Genomic DNA, 7,896 nt, shown 5'->3' with positions numbered 1-7,896 from the left:
CGTGTGTCGACGTCTAGACGAGCTATTCCTTCTGAAAAGGTTATTGCCGTGACGTGCTTGAAAAGCAAAAGAAAAGCGTCCCATGGTTTGTTCCATCTTGGTATTGACGCATCCAGAAAGAGCAGAAGTATCGGGATCTAGCCAGTTCCAAGCGGTGTTAGCTGGGAAGCCACATGAAGCCGTTTGCAGATTTCAGAACTGGCTCATCTGGACGAATAACTTATCTCTAGCATACAGATGATCCGATTATGCCAAAGGCTCTTGGTCATATATCCAATTAAAAAGGTTGACGAAATTTTTCTGGAGGCCTGGGAGTGGCTCGCGAAGAACCGGGAATATTTTGCAAATGAGAGAACTTTCATCAGGGACTTCGGAGCCCCAAATGTCCCTCTTAGATCATTCTAGGTACCGATATGCCCAGGGGGGGGGGGGGGGGGGGTGAGCCCCTCTCTACAATGGCCTATACGGGGAGGCTCCGCCCGAAAGGGGTTCCTTTTTCAGGCATCAGGTATATCAAAGGGTCGGGATTTCACAAGTTATTTAAAAGGCCCTTCAATGCAAATATTTCAAACAGGTTTTGTCGTAGACTATTTAAACAATGGAGTGCTTCTGTCTCGGAAGTATCGGCTGGTAGTTGCCCCGCACAAATTTGATGTCCGAGAAGCGAAGCTTCGAGGCCAAATTTGATATGCTAGTCAAATATGCTAGGCCAAATATGCTAGTCTAGGGGAAACTATCAGGCCAATAGTTCTGAGACATTTATAAACACTCCACTGTCTTTATTGTTCACCACTACATTTTCTTCCGCGCGCCAGTTCAACAGTTTTCAATGATAATAATTTGGCGTCTAAGTCAAATGTAAAATTTGAAAAAGGAAACAGACAAATTGCGTCTTTCAATTTCTTTTTTTCCATTCGCCCGCTTGTTAACAGAAAGTTTTTTACGGACGAGTACTATCCATCTCAATATGGACTGATAGTGCCACTCCGCCGATGAACAATATCGCGTCACGTGATCAATTAAAACCAATAAGAATCGGAGAAAATTTAGTGGTGAACTATATATAAGGGTTAATAGTCACTGTGGAATGGCGTACTTAGAGCACATGTTTGATCATACTTTAAAGTGATCGTCATCATTACTTCTTCTCATCGCGCAAAGGGGCGCAAAGGGGCGCAAAAGACACTTCATAGTTCCATGACAGCATTATTGTCCCACGTTCAGTTCTCTTCCGGGCTCTTGTTTACGACCTTGAGTTTGTCAGTGGTGACCGAACGTGACTAAACCAGAAAATCCTGGTTGTAGTTTCACAGTCCATATGCGTTTAATTGTAAAAACAGTTGTTAAACATGCTTGCCCGACCTCCTGATCTCTCCCAGTCTCGAAGTCTTGGTTTCAACCAAAAAGATCGCGGCCTCTGGAAACGTATCGAAATCCTCGAGGAGTTCCCCAGTGGATGTTCTCAGTGGTAACTAAGGAAGGGGATGATTATAAAAATTAAATTATGCCTTTAAAAAAGAAACTGTTACACTACGAAATTTTTCTTGGATCGTTATTTCCTTGCATTTTTTGCGACTCAAATTACTGCCTAATTTCACACCCTCGGAAATGAATTTCGAAGTAGAAACGCGCGCTTGTTACGCGGGAAATCATGTGTAGCATGTATGATCAAGCATTTTAATACCTGTAAGTTAGGGACGCTTGTCCTCGCCATTCTCCATGCCAAATCTCAATCGTACATAGAGGCGGGCGTAAGACAACCTCGCTGTTTGCAACTATAGGTTCAACTTAAAACTTCTCGAGAAAATCTTGTTCTAGAAAACCAGTCACTCAGTAGCATTCAGTCCAAATCCATTACCTCGTTCCCATGAGTTAGGGCCCTGAAAACAAGGCCTGGCTATATAGGTTCCCCGTGTTAAAAGGCTTTTTGTTCGAATTCGTCGACCCGAGAAGAGCAAAACATACCAGGTATGTAACATAGAACTGAACTCACAGCGAGTTATGGCCGGCCAAATTCCCACTGCATCGACCAACGACTGGCAGAGCTAAGAAGGTATGCTTGAGTTTTATACCATATGAAGGCTTTTCGCCGAGGCATATATAAAGTAGTAGATCGTTAGAAGTTTATTACGAAAAAGAAACATCAACGTATTCGAACTGGGGTTAGTTGTTTTTAAATTTCCCTCTGTGAATGCCAGTCTCTAAATTTGGCATATTTTTACGAATAACTACACGCATTTAATAAGCCTCTAAACAAGTTTTGGTTGGTTATTACATAAAAGGGCGACGTTCTGTCCAGTCGGAGCAATTCACTTTTAAAGAGGCTGTAGTGGAGCAAACAGAGGAACATTGTTAACAGAAAATTCCTTGTAATCGATCCTGAAATGAAATATGCTGGCGAAAGATCATTATTGTTCACTAAGAGAATCCTAGTTTTCACAAATGAGTCGTAGTCTTAACTTCGCCGTTGGTCCGCTCCACTGTTTTGTGGTTAGCTAGTCGCCTGTTGAGCTAATAAGTTATTTACATCCGCGTTGAATACGTTTACACGCCACTGCACATGTGACGAAATTTGCCCGCCAAGCCGGCTGAACGCCTGTAGAACGATTTACTTGGCCAACGGTGAGTGATTTTCTTCCTCAGTAATTTAAGCTTTCCCTTGGTCAAGCCACTGGAACAAATGGACTTGGCAATGCGTACTTGTCGAAGTTTGCTTCACCAAAGAAACCTTTCCACAATGCGGACACTGTTTATTACGGACAGTGAAAAGTCTAGGCAAAAAAAATTTAACTTGGTTGTTCTCAACACTGCTGGTTGTTGCGCAACCGCGTTATTACAGAAACTTAATTATAACTACAATCACATGAAGTTAAAAGCACACATTTATGCCTAAAAGCAATTTGGAACCACTTCTTCAATTCCTGTTATCACTGGTGATCTGGTTCGTATGAGAACACAACATCTTTTTGTGAGCGAGAGGAGCCCGTCGTTTCACTATTTAAGGCAAGGGTTAAGTTTTACTTTCTTTGCTTGGCAGGCTTCCTAAAAGATTAAAATTTTTCCAATAGCTGAGCAATACTAAGACACTTTGTGTTCAGTTGCATTCTTCATTATCGTGGCTAATGCCAAAACGTAAACATTCACTAATGAAAGGTACAGCTACAGCATGAGTTAGGTCAAGTGAAAAAAAAACTGGACGCTTTCTTGACAAAGACATCATCTTTGAGGCGGAAATCTTTATAAGAAACGTGAGGGGGGGACCTTAGTCATACAGAAAAATGAGGATGGAGGGGCATGTTAGTACTGTGCAATCAACTCTAGTTTGTTTTGATCAGTGTGTTAAAGATATGTTTCCATATAACACAAATGAGTATCGGATACTGTAAACTTTTACTAGAGGAAGTTGTTCTCGATGAAAATGACTTTGTAACAACCAGTTTCAAGGTTTCCTCAGGAATACTGCCCCTTCTCCCAACAAGGTAGCACATTGGAAAACAAAGCACTGTCACTAACCCTTTTAGTATACGCACACTCGCTAACTTCAGATCAGACACTTTATAAACTGTCAACCTCTTAATTTTCTCAATGGTCCATTCTCCCGAAAGATAAAATAAGCTTGAAACCATTGTTCCTTATCGGCTAAAGTCAGTGTTTAGTCTACGATTTTTTTATTGTTCAGCGGCGCTCGTGGAATGCTCGTGTTAACCAACCCCACCTGTTGTCTTACTGCTTTTTCTTATTTTGTGAATAGCAGTCACAGTTTCGGTGAAGCATTTTCTGGTCTACAGAAAGGAAACAAAAAAGTAGTTATCCCCAGCTTTGGCGGGAAAAAAATGATTAGTTACGTTTTGGAAACACACTCGCAAACTGCTGAGGAAAACAAATGTCAAAAATGCTAAAATAACAATCCTTGTTAAATATATTCGAGTCTGTAATGAACAAACAATCTGCCTTAGAGCAGATTAGCTCGAGAGCGATCCTCAAAGCCACGAAAAAGACAGTGCAAGTGTCAAAGGCTTTCCAAGTCAGTTCGTCTCACTAATTTTTAACTGAGAAAAGTTTAAAAACTGTTACCACTAGGCGCGGGAAATTGAAAAGTGCTGTCAAGATTTTTCCAAATATGGCAACGGTGCGTGGGCAGCTTTGGTTTGGAATGTGGTTACCATGGCAACATTGGCTTCTCGGAGTACAATAAAGTTTCTATTGATGGTCGGACTAACAATAAGGGCTTTCTTTTGCGGTATTTCAGTTATGTCAGTGATGTTATTATATACACTAAACGGCCAATCCACGTTTGTTTTTCTGCGGATAATTTCCGTCGTGGGAGGAATAAGTTGTCATCATTCGTTGTTCCACTGGTGGTAGAAAGTATTATTTAGCGAACATGTCGATAGCGACTGACTTCCCTTTGGACGAAAAATCTTAGGCTGATCGCCCAATGGCTTAGAATGTGCGGCAAATGCCGTTAAAGTGGCTAGCGACGTTTGCATTCAGACTCACCACGTCTTATTTGCTTTATACTGCGTGCGACATGTAACTTTACAACATGCAGTTTCTTTAACGGGAAGTTTATCAACGCTGTTGAGAGGGGAATTGATTGCAACATCACTCTGACCCAAGGTACGCAAAGCAAATAATTGTCCTCACTGTTAAACCTTTAAGTTGATTCTAAGGTTTAAAATAGCCAGCGAACAGTTTATTAATATACTGACAGCGGAATTACAAATGGGTATTGTACGCAGTGAAGTATTTAATATTGGAGTTTTTGCACGACGTTGGCGTACGAGTGTAAAATGTGGGTTTTATACTTTGAGCTTTTTCATGCGATTCAGGTTTTCGGAGAAAATTCCAGATATATTGAATTGTTTTTAGCGAGGTACGAACATATTTGTCTCACTTGTATTGTTCCTTTGTCTTTCTCAAAAAAATCACAGTCAAAACAGTTCGTTTCTCTCTCTCCGGATTCTGCAATAACGTCATTGCAGTAACTTCTTTTTACGACAAAAACAACTAAAGACCAAAGACAAAATAGGTGATGGTTTTTCACTTTGAAGTCGGAAAATTACATTTAGGCTGTTTTTGGAGTTGGCATTACAGTGCAGAATAAAAAATTCCGGTTGGAAGTTCGCCTCGTGTAACATTTTCCAAGGTCGCAGAGATTTCAAATTGTCAAGTTGATTTACTCTACTTTTTTAGTTCGTCTAGTTGCTTAAGTGAAAAAGTTGTTCAAAAATTTCTTACCCACAACACGAACGCTTTTGTGGGACTATTAAAGAAACAACGAGAAAACGAGGCCTTAATTATGACCAAAGTTCAGGAAACCATAAGACTTTCTAGAACACTTCCAAGAGCCATTAATCTTTCGTTGATTGTTCTCATTCTTGACTAATATCAAATTTGTTTTCGTAAAAATACGCTCGTGAGGTAAACGAAGCAATATACCATCGGTAATACGATTTCTACACGCAAAAAAGGTCGAAAAAGAGCTTAAATTACGAAATAAAATTTCCGCTTTGAAGAACGGTTGCTGAAAAGGCCAACGCGGAATATGTGGCCTTTTTGCCATGTGACAAGAATAAGGAACCAACAGCCAAAATCGTTTTTGTCCTGACATGTTTTGTTATAACTAAGATGTTCATATTAAAGGTTGTGTTCAACGACTACAATTGATCATCACTTTCCTCTGCTTTCCTTTTCAATATTCAAATTTAATTTAAAGGCCAGTAAGAATCTAGGGAGATTCTTAGAACTTGCGTAGAAGGTGTGGCATTTTTTTTTTATTTATTTCAAATATATTTTATAACCCAAATAAGATTTTAAATCATCAACTGAACTTTGATTGATGGCTTATCAATACAGCTCTGGGAGCCATCGAACATGATTTCTTCTGGAAAGTATGGATTAATTGCATGGATTAGCTGTGAAAATATTTGGGCAATGAGATATAATGTAAGAAAGATGTTACTCCCAAGAGTAATCAAGATGAATTTCGTTTTTCGATATCATTGCATTAAAACAAAGAGAACTAAAAAGAAAGAATATGGCAAAATGAACAATTTGGAGATATTTATTCACCGTCTTGATGTAGCCGTACAAGTTCTCAGAACCAACATTAAAATTAATGTATGGAAACCAATAAGGAGACTTACTTTCTTGAGCTTTGATCAGAAAAGCCATTATGGAAAGAGAAGTCCCTTCAGAAGGTAAAGAAAACGCTCCCTTTCAAAATGTCTGGATTTCGTTTCATCAGCGAGTCGTGTATACAAAGAGGTGCTCATTTTAGCAAGATTGCAAGAACTGTACTTCAGTCTCCTCGAGCTGTCAGATCTGAACTTCACAGAAAACGTAGGTGGTTTCTGAGCACTAGAAGCCACGCAACTGTCCAAGTCTTAAAAATGTATTTTAACATTTGAGCCTGAATTACTTCTAAATTAAACCTTCACTAAACTATTCTTTTCACGAAACTGACCCGACACAAATCAAGGTATGCGTTTGGCACTCAGTTTGTCCATGTGGACAATATTGTAGCTCATTCTGACGCTATTTATCTGTGGCTTCCATAGTATCTTATCTTTCTCTGCGTGCTTCTATAGTTTCAGAGTTTTTGTTTCAGATTTCAGTGACCTGGCCAGTTCAAGACCAACTTGTGCCACAGAATAACCTAAAATAACCTGACTTTGGGCAGATTGTGACAAGAGCGCCTAAAATAGCGTGACCTTGTCTTTATAAGCAGATTGTAGCGATATCACCTAGAAAAGTCACAAGCACCCTAACAGGCTTAGCGTGACCAACCCTTTGTTAGCATCTACAATCAATTTGTCACAGAATAGCCTTCAATGGCGTTACCTAGGGCAGAATGTAACAGAAAAACCAAACCTAGCGTGAGCTGACCCTTCACCTAAACACCATTGAAGGTGATCCTATAAGCCAAAATGGCATTACCTAAGGCAGATTGCAACAGGAAAGCCAAAAATAGCGTGAACTTCTCTTAAACAAGGTGAAGCAATAAGACATTTTGTGACAGAATAGCTTAAAAACAACGTAGCGAAGCCCTTTATCTAAACAACATAAGGACGACCCTACAGGTTTGTGACTGAATAGCATAAGGTGTAATATTTGTTTTATTTTTCGAGTTCTTGTACTATTTATGTATATATAGCTTTTTGTGCGTAGTATATCCTAAACTTTTTTCCGATATAAAATAAGTCTGAAATTAGCGTTAGTTTTTTGTGTGTGTGCTTGTAGTGTGCGTGTGCGTTATTTTTTAGTATTGACATTAGTAGCGTGCATATAAATTATATTTTGGTCTGTACTTTAATAAGAGAAAAAAGAATTGTTAACAGTGTACTGTTGAAATAAAATTAAAAATATAAATATAAATAAACTAAAATAGCGTGACCTATCCTTTATAACTGAGGTTGTAACGACATCTTTGAAAATCATAGCGCGACTCTATAAAACCGGTTTGTACCAAAATCGAGTAAAATGGCGTGACTTTGAGCGGACTGTAACAGTCTCGTCTAAGATAGCGTGACTTAACGAATATAAGCAAATTTAAACATTATCACTTATGAATACCATTTGTGACGTAATCACCTTAAATAGTTTGATTTACCGTTTACAATCAGATTGCAAGGACATCATCTAATGATAGCGTGACAGAAGAACTCAAAATCCCGTGATCCAGAGCGGAGTGTAACATATTTGTTCAAAATATCGTGATCTAGCCGTTTAAAGAGCTGATTACAGAAAAAAGCGTTTGATAGAAGGTTATCAACCTTTATAATCAGATTGTAAATGATTAGCCAAAAAGATAGCGTGACTTAGAGGATGCCAGGAACAGCGTTACCTACAATGTGACCGCCTTGAATAGCGTGACCTACTGTCTAACGGGAT

The sequence above is a fragment of the Orbicella faveolata genome, unplaced genomic scaffold (genome assembly GCF_042242905.1).
Source record: "Orbicella faveolata isolate gen_17 unplaced genomic scaffold, um_ofav_v1 contig_2, whole genome shotgun sequence".
Classification (NCBI taxonomy): Eukaryota; Metazoa; Cnidaria; class Anthozoa; order Scleractinia; family Merulinidae; genus Orbicella; species Orbicella faveolata.
Note: the sequence above shows the minus strand (reverse complement) of the source record.